At 41.8% G+C, this 9,108-nt stretch overlaps 1 long non-coding RNA gene across 1 annotated transcript; it reads right to left on the reverse strand.

The window, feature by feature from the left end:
- Window positions 1-566: 566 nt before the first annotated feature.
- LOC131277592 (uncharacterized) lies at window positions 567-2,456 on the reverse strand. Its single transcript, XR_009184738.2, has 3 exons — window positions 2,188-2,456; window positions 2,036-2,098; window positions 567-651 (listed from the first exon to the last, which is right to left on the reverse strand). It is a non-coding gene; the product is annotated as an uncharacterized lncRNA (long non-coding RNA).
- Window positions 2,457-9,108: the final 6,652 nt, after the last annotated feature.

The raw sequence follows: 9,108 nt of genomic DNA on the forward strand, positions 1-9,108 counted from the left end.
AAACTACAATTTAAATCATTATCATGTGGTGCAGCAGTGCTCCAAAATGTATTCATAAAGTGCAGTGAATATCCCATGATGATGAAAGAGGTTGTTGATGTGGAAGGAGTGGGGTGAGGGGAGTGGGGGGTATATGGGGACCTCATATTTTTTGAATGTAACATTAAATAAATAGAGAAAAAACAGCAAAAAATTCATTGAAACTCAATTATCCTACTAGACATGTTCCATGTGAGTGAACAGAGTTCAGTAAATGAAATTACTGAAATTCATTGACAGGAGGATGGATGATACACACTCAATTTACCATTATTCAACTAACAATGAGGATTCTAGGAGTGAGAGTATGAATTGGGAGCCATTTTGGAGACCAAATATAATTCATATAGTGCTAACTTTGTTTAGGGTGCTTATCTATATATATACATGTATTAAAGATACAAATATTGTTTAATAAGTAAAATTAAATTAACCTCTTTCTGAAACAGCTAATCTTTTGAAGTAAAACTGAACTGTCATTAATTTGACTCATTCTGAGGTGAGTAGAAGAGTGAGTACTGAGGCATCTCCAAACACTGTGAGATCTCCAGCTCCTCTTAGCCTCAAACTGGGGCCTCTAGTCAAGGTCTCTGCAGCTGTCAGTTGTAGGATCTGCAACACAAATACAGAATCTGGAATACCTGAGGTGGGTTGCAAGACCCAGAAGGCACCTCAGACCCTGGAGAAGTGACCTTAGGTCCCTGATACCCCTGGGAGCCAGATCCAGGAGGCATTGAATTCCTATTGCTGCTCTTTGCAGAGGGTGCTGTCTGTGACAAAGATTGTCTAGAAATTTCCAACAGAGTTCAGTCATGAAAGATTCACATTAAAAAAAAAACCTTCCTTTTCCTAATCAACAGTTTCATTCTTAATCAAACACAAAGCTTACCTGTCATTTTCCATTTTTAAAAAGTTATACTGTGATACCAAAAACAAATTTTCTTACATTAATATGTTCCAAAATGTAGATATTATAAAACACTCCTCATTATAGTATAATAGAGTTATTTTAATAATTGCAATCTTTAATAAGGGGAAATGAGTAATGCGAAATCTCCCTTGCTTCTCTCATCCCAAGTTAGCTCTGCAGGGAAATTTCCTTCAGGTTTTGTTTCTTTGACTTCTACATACATAGAGAAATCTTGAAGACCTGCATCTGTAGAAAAGGTGCATTAACTAATCTGGTATCTGGGTAGAGAACTGCAGAGGCTGAGAACCCCATGTCTTGGGCAACTGAGAGGTCTCAGTGAGAACAGATGGCCACAGTAGCTACCCTTCTTGCTTAAGAGGGACCTCAGAGCATCACTGTTCTTGTTGGATCAAGTCAGGTCCAGCCATAAAGTCATGATTTCACCCTCACCTTGACTCCTAGGGAAGTGAACTCATTTGTGAATAGGGCTGTTAGATCTTATTGGTGTAAGTGATGCCAGTCTGCTACAGGGTGGCTTTAGTCCTTTATGCATGGAGTCCTGAAGAGAGCAAGTCTAGAGAAATTCATGAGCAGGAGCAGAGGGGACAAATATAAAGAGATGATAGGTGATGGAGGGAGAAGTGGAGTTATGGATTGCTGGCAAACTGCCACCAGCTTGAGGGAAATCATGGCCATGCTCACACCTAGAGTTTACTTCTAACCTCTGAAACTTTTAGGCAGTCAATTCCTGCATATACACCAACTAGCCAGTGGTATTGGGTAAAGCAGCCCTGGCAAACTAACAATCTAACTCAACCTTTTCCCTTGAGACCTGACTAGGTGGCACTCAATGACACTCCACTTTATCCACCACACTCAATAATAGAGAGGGGAAGAGCTGGTGGACTTTAAGGGGATTGGGAGGGCAAACTCTGTTCTTAAACTGGGCTAGAGCTCTCTCCTCTTAACTAGGGAGCCATAGCTGAGCAAATTAGGACTTTTGTGGAATGGGTTTCTAGTCCCTAGGGTGAGGGTCTCAGGGCATCCTTCACCTGCCTGCACTTATTTTCACCATCCAATTCTCACCTCTATCTCCATGCTCCCACACTTGCAGTCTCTTCAGTAAGCTCCTCAAGAAGGCTGGATTTCCTGAAGTGTCAAGAGAAAGTAAAGAATCAGTGGAGTGTTAGTTGACCTGTTTCCCTTCTCCTCCTCATTCTACCCACACCACACTCAACATTTCCTCTTCTTGTTCTTCTCTTTCTACATCTTGGATGCCATCTGTGCTTTCCAGGAACAGACAATTGACATAAAGAGACTCCTCCTCAAAGAGTGTAGGCAGCTGCAGGGAGGAGAGCAGACTTGCATTTCCAGAGCTGCATGTGCAGCATCACTACTGTGAGGGGATAGCCCAGCCCAGAACCAACTTCACAGAGTCCCCTTCCCCATGATGGAGATCCAGGCTTCTGATCCCAGCACAGCTACTTGTCTGGCCCATCTGGATTCCATGAGTTGATTCATGGTGCAGAGTAGGTTGAAAAATCAGTGTGATGTAGAAATATAGTAGGTAGGAAGTTGAAGACATGTTTTAAAAACATTGTCATTGGTATGAACTCATCTTCCTGGAAGAGACCTTCAAGATAATTATATAAAGAATGGATAAGGGAAGAGCTACAAAGAAATGCTTACAGATAAGAAACATTTTAAAAATAGGGGGAAAGGAAATAAATTACATGCAAGTTGCCATTCTCTATGTCTGAATCTTCTTCGTCTGTGAAAAATGCTTCTGAATGCACAATGCTGTAACGGTGATGGGGTGGCCTTGCAAAAGGAAAGGAGAAAGTTCAGGTTGAAAGGGGAGCTCAAGCCCCTATTGTTGATGTCATAACATGACATGCACCTAGGATACAATTCTGTCCTCATCTCATCCTGATTTTGAGCTTCAATTGCTTCTCTTCTGCCTTGTGGGGTTTGCCTAAGATATAGGGTCTGTGTTCTAGACCTCACATGCTCTAATTTTAGGGAGAAATGCTCTTATCTTCCTTGAGCACTAAGAAAGCAGTCAGTGTCTCCTTGTCTTTCTAAGCATGCTATTGCTTTCCTTCCCATTTTCCTGGCTCAGAACCTCCCTGCCTCTTTTCTTTCTCCTAATTAGTGCTTATTTGCTTTATTTCCATTCGTGTTGTTGTTCCATAGGAGAAAATGGAGGAATGATCAAGTGTATATTGTTGTCCTCTCCAGTCAATAAATTGTTCACTTACCAATTCACCCATCTCCAGGGGCAACTCTCTGCAACCTGGAGTTGAATCAGATCCTGGGGAAGAGAGCTACCACCCACCTCACAAACCAAGTGGCTGTCAAGTGCCTGGGATGACCTTAGGAATTGGGCAGACCTTTGTCCTCTCAATGCCCCCATAGGTTTCCTAACCCTTTTGGGTGGATGAACACAAGATTAGAGGTAACTTGCCCACATTCCCTTGTCCTGCAATTGACATAATAGGGTTTATGCAGGATGCATGGGCAATTAAAGAAGTGACTTCATCAAGCCTCTCTAGGACTGGGTACCTTGGGTGCTTTGACAAGCCTGGGGAAAGGTATAGGGAGGGACACACATGTTGTTTGAAGGACATAGCAGAGATGCCTGGCAGCAGCACTGGTTTAGGGAGGAGCAGGGAAGCTGTGGTCCTGTTGCCCAGAGATTTTCTCTTGGGCCTGCTCAATTCCAGGACTCCAGCTGAGTAGGATTTGGAGAGCCAGTGTGTGAAGCCATCCAGCAGCCCATTCACAGAAGTCCTACAAAAACCTGCTAGGGTTTTTTAGCACTGAAGGGGCAGCTGGAATCAAGCCTTTCTTGAATGTGATGAAATGTAGGTTTAATTCCTAATCCAGCATTTTGGATTTGGCACCAGGTATAACTACTGATCTGGAATCCTCTCCATTAGATCCTTTCTTGAGAATTGTTACCTACCTGGATTGTCGTCATCTTTGCTTCTGGTGGAGATGTACCTCTGATCCACAAGTCAGTCTTTTAGGAACACAAGCATCCATAGGAACATTATTAAAATAAGGCCTCCACCCTCTCTTCTCTACCTGAGGCTGTGCTGGCTACCATAGGAATCCCAGCTCCCTAGCCTGGGTCCTGAGACATTCCCTGTGTTCTCTGGAGTCCCAGGCCTCCAACGAGATGTTGCAAGCAGTTTGCAAATGTGGAAGAAGAGGTGAAGGAATCAGCCCTCAACTTCTCACTGCCTCATTTAGCTCAAAAGTTACAGCATTCTTCTCAAATCTTATCACCCTGAAATGTTGACTGGACACACATACTAAGGTGAGTACAAAGAATGGACCTAGTGCTAGACTCTGGGTAGCTGTCCTGGAGATCATTTTACAAGGGTGAATATGTTCTCTCTATTGTCCATATCATTACTACTAGCACAAATGGATACTGGGCTTTTGAAAATTTGCAAAAATTGCAATGTGCTATACATGCACTGACCCTGTGGGGCTCAGGACCAGGAATTAAAATAGGAAATGTTGACAAATTCATACTAGAACTTTAGAGACCCTGCCAGGCAGAAGAGGCATGAAGAAAGTGTGTGGTTTAGGAATCTAAGCCTCTAATATCTCCAGTGCCTGGGTCTGTTTTCACTAGATGTGCAGCTCTGAATACTTTGTACATCTTCTCAAGTCTTCCCTGTCTCATATGTTAATGAATGGCCACATATGTCTGTTTTCATTTCATCATGTGCCACTCTGGTGCACACAGACTAATCCAAAGAAAGAGAACACAGCTTCTCAGGAAACATAATTGTTGTCTTACCTGGAATAGCTGCAGCTTTCACCACACCCCAATTCTCCTTCCTACCAGGAGGCTATAATCAGGGACTTCTTGAGACTAAACTAGCATGGAAGACCCCCCCCCCTTTTTTTTTTCACTATGTGGATTTTTTTCCTCAGCTAGTGAGATTTCAGAATACTTACCATTGTTGCTTTCTCTATGGGCCTGCTGCAATTACAAAGAGAATATTGGAGGGACAGATGCTGGACATTATATATCCTGGCATAACCCACTGAATGTACTGGGGGAGAGTGTGAACTACAGTGTGAACTATAATCCATGTGATGCAGCAGTGTTCCAAGATGTATTCACCAAATGCAATGGATGTGCTGCAGTGATGAAGGAAGTTGTTGACTTTGGAGGAGGGTGTGTGTGGGAGGTATGTGGGAACCTCATATTTTTTTTTTTAAGATTTATTTATTTATTTAATTCCCCCCCTCCCCTGGTTGTCTGTTCTTGGTGTCTATTTGCTGCATCTTGTTTCTTTGTCCGCTTCTGTTGTCGTCAGCGGCACGGGAAGTGTGGGCGGCGCCATTCCTGGGCAGGCTGCACTTTCTTTCACGCTGGGTGGCTCTCCTTATGGGGCGCACTCCTTGCACGTGGGGCTACCCCACGTGGGGGACACCCTTGCGTGGCAAGGCACTCCTTGCGCGCATCAGCACTGTGCATAGCCAGTTCCACACGGGTCAAGGAGGCCCGGGGTCTGAACCGCGGACCTCCCATGTGGTAGACGGACGCCCTAACCACTGGGCCAAAGTCCGTTTCCCTTATATTTTTTAATGTAACATTTTTTGTGGTCTGTGTCTACAAAAAATACAATAAAAATAAATGCTCATTAAAAAAAAGAAAGCACTGTAAGGATCAGAACTCACTGTATAGTGATATCAGAAGCTTATGTCCACTTGGTGACTTTAGAATACAGGATGGGAAAGAACTCAAGGAAAGGAGACACATCAGGAAAAGACAGAAGCTTGTCCTGGATGATGTATCTCTCAAGTCCATTTTGATTACTAAGTCCAAAATTTTTAACCCAAGTAGAATATATTTTTCTACCATATAGTTAATAACTTCATGCTGCCTTTTGTGATTTTACCCTTGACATAGTGATTAGCTAAGAGATGCCCACTGATCACTGACCCACCAGACATTTGTACTTCCCACCTCTAGTGCACAGGATCAAATTTTCATGTCTGAATTAGATGGGAAAAGGAAGAAATGAAGAATGGCTCAGTTCTAACTCAGATGAAGAAAGTTGACCTCACCTTGAAGTAAATGGTGCATGCTCTCTGCCCTGGCACTTAGAAACTATTCCAGCTGGCCTTCAGGAGGATCTTGGAGGACACGGAGTCACAGTCAGTACCTTGGGTGTGTTCCTCCTGGATTGGTCATGAGGCCTTATTTGGAGCAGGGATTAGGGTCTATGAGGCAGGTAATCAGCAAGCACAAGTGAGCTGCTGAGGAGAGGAAGAACCACACCATGGAGGGGCAGCAATAGCAAGGGAAGCTGTCACTGGTGTTTAGCAGGAAATAACCCTGCAAAGGGAATAAAATGCAGCAGTTTGTTCAATGAGAGATTCTTACCACTCCTCCTGCCCCTTTTGAAGCCCAGTGTTATAGTTTGACCATTGACTGAGCAAATATATGTAAAGTGTGCAATTGTGGTGGAGTATGAGCAAAATCCCAAACCACCTAATGGGAATACAGCTGCTTCCAAGTACTGTAGTACATGGCCATTTGTCTTCACCTTAAACAGAAGCTCATCCCTATTTCTTATGTCCCAGTGGAAGCTGAAAGCAGGCTTCTCTCCACAATAAAGTAAGCATGAAAAACCTTGTGGTTAAATTATCTAGATTTTTTTTCTTAACGTGTAACCAATACCACCATTTGCACTTACTCCTGAAGCCACTTACAATTAGAGAAATGAAAACACTGAGGATTGGACCATGCTGTTTATGTTTGCACAAATATTTTACTCTGTTGCTTCCTTTAGAAAAGCTGATGGTAAAAAGTGGTCCAGTGAAATGCCCGTAAAGTAACTGTAACAGATGTGTGGAAATGCACAGGATTTTCCTGTTTGATCCATCTCTCCTGTCTATTTAGGTTGGAAATAAAATCTTAATCCTACGAGGAAAAACTAGCCCTGTATCATACAGGTGATTCCTCTTGTGTCAGGGCTAAGTTAGTAACAGGCTCCAAATGAACACTCCCCCTGACCAAGGAAATTGTATACATCATGAATAATTACTTGGTCTGATTTTCATATCTTAATGAAAGCTAAAATTAGGAAGTTTATTTCAGTAAACAAAAGGGTGACCTTACCTTTGAGTTAGATGAAACGTCTTTGTCTGCCCTATCTCTAGGGGACTTCTCTAACAGACCCTTGGGGGTTGCTGGGAGGACACAGAGTAAGTGTCTTTACAGGGGTGTTGTTCATGAATTATTCAGGCAGCTGCCATGTCTTTGCAATGGGCAAGAAAATATGGAGCTGAGGGCAATAAGCCTGGAATGATGTGTGGTAGCCCATGCTTTCTGGTGGAAGGATTTTAAAGGAGGAGAGGAACAGGAAACAAATGAGAAACAAGAATGTTTGGCTATGTAGCTTAAGGCATCCAAGAGCAACATGATATATCCAACCCACAAATAGTATTAAATAGATGCTATTCCCTCAGAGTCCTATCACTCTTCCTTCCTCTTTTGAATCAAAGCTAATTGTAGTGTCCTTTTGTACTTCACAAGATCATTTCAATCTCCACACTACAAAATGTTGCTACTAAAATACTCATTTGTTGTGTAGTATTTTTCTTTGTGTGTATTGGTGGACTGGATATAATTCTAGGTAAATTATTCTTTGTATTGAGTCACTGAGATGTGTCATAAGGATAGTCTTTATAGAGCTTGTCATTATACTGAAGCATTACCATTTAAAAGTAACTTGTTCAACTTATATTTTTCCTTCATTCTTTCTTTTCATTACTGTATTTTTGTATTCACTGAGTGATGTGACTCTCCATGCTTACATGAACCAGCCCACTGTGGGACAGTTAATTTGGATTAACTGTATTGAGAGGTTGAGCATTGATTCTTTATCCCACCTATGCAGGAATGTGGCAATGAGAGTGATGAACATGAAGCTTATGACTAAGATGGAGTTTGATTACTTCCTGGTTACTGTTCCTCCAATGTGTACTCACAGAATGATCATTTGTATGGCTGTGGCAATGAAGTCATCAAGTAAATGAAAATATCTCCCCAATACCTGTCTACTTGGGCCATGCACTGAGCTGTGACCCAACATTGGCAGAGATTGGCAACTTGTTCTACTGATGCCTCACAAGTCTCGGAATTTACCAGAAACATTTTGGGCTTTCTCTTGCTTTTCAAACTAATAACTAAAAGATTTGGTAAAATGCAACTAATGCAACCCTGGGTTATATGACCCCTGAGTATATCAAATATTTAAGTGCAGTGTTTAAGAACTGTCTAAGGCACATGCATATATACAGATGATGGAAACTCCTTCATTGTCACTAATAAATCATGCCTGTGATGTAAATGATAGCTCACAATATTGGTATATTGTGATATACTATCTCAATATTAGTATATATTGTGATAGGTAGCACTATCACAGATATTAGTGGTAGAATATTTGACTCTACCACTTAGGAATTTGAAGTCTTGGGTCATTAATCAATGCCCCTCAGAATCTTCATGTAAGGGATGGGGAGAGTGTCCATCATTGCAAGAATGATTCTGGTGAGGATTTTACAGGTTAATATATGTGAAATATGCAGTGGTGTGGGTTGCTTATGAATTGCTAAAGAAATTTATGGCCTTGGACAAGATGCTAAATTTTGTAGAGATGGTAGTTTAACAAGCATGACGTTTGCTACTGTGGGGCCTTCCATCATGATAGAAAGATGGCAGGGAGAGTAGGAGGAAAGAAACGAAACTCAGTGTCCCCAGCTTTGTAGCTAAGGGAAGCCTAAAGCAATTGGCCATACCCAGTGTACAAATGGCACAAAAATACATGCTGTGACCCAGCGGCTGAGTACTATCACATCTCCTCTCTCTAGTGTATCTCACCTAAATTGCCAGTATCCTCTTGACAAATCCAACAAATTCAGCTCCTTGGATACACATGTACTGATGCTACATTTACCATTTGTTCCACAGGAATTTCCACTTGATTAAAAGCAACTTTTTTTTGGTGGTCTAGATTCCAGTCTACATTGTACATGCCATTGCATTTATTCAGTATCATATTGTAATAAAGATAATCAATTGTAGAAGATTGATGATCTAAAATATTACCATTTAAATG

This window comes from Dasypus novemcinctus, unplaced genomic scaffold (assembly GCF_030445035.2).
Source record: "Dasypus novemcinctus isolate mDasNov1 unplaced genomic scaffold, mDasNov1.1.hap2 scaffold_167, whole genome shotgun sequence".
NCBI lineage: Eukaryota > Metazoa > Chordata > Mammalia > Cingulata > Dasypodidae > Dasypus > Dasypus novemcinctus.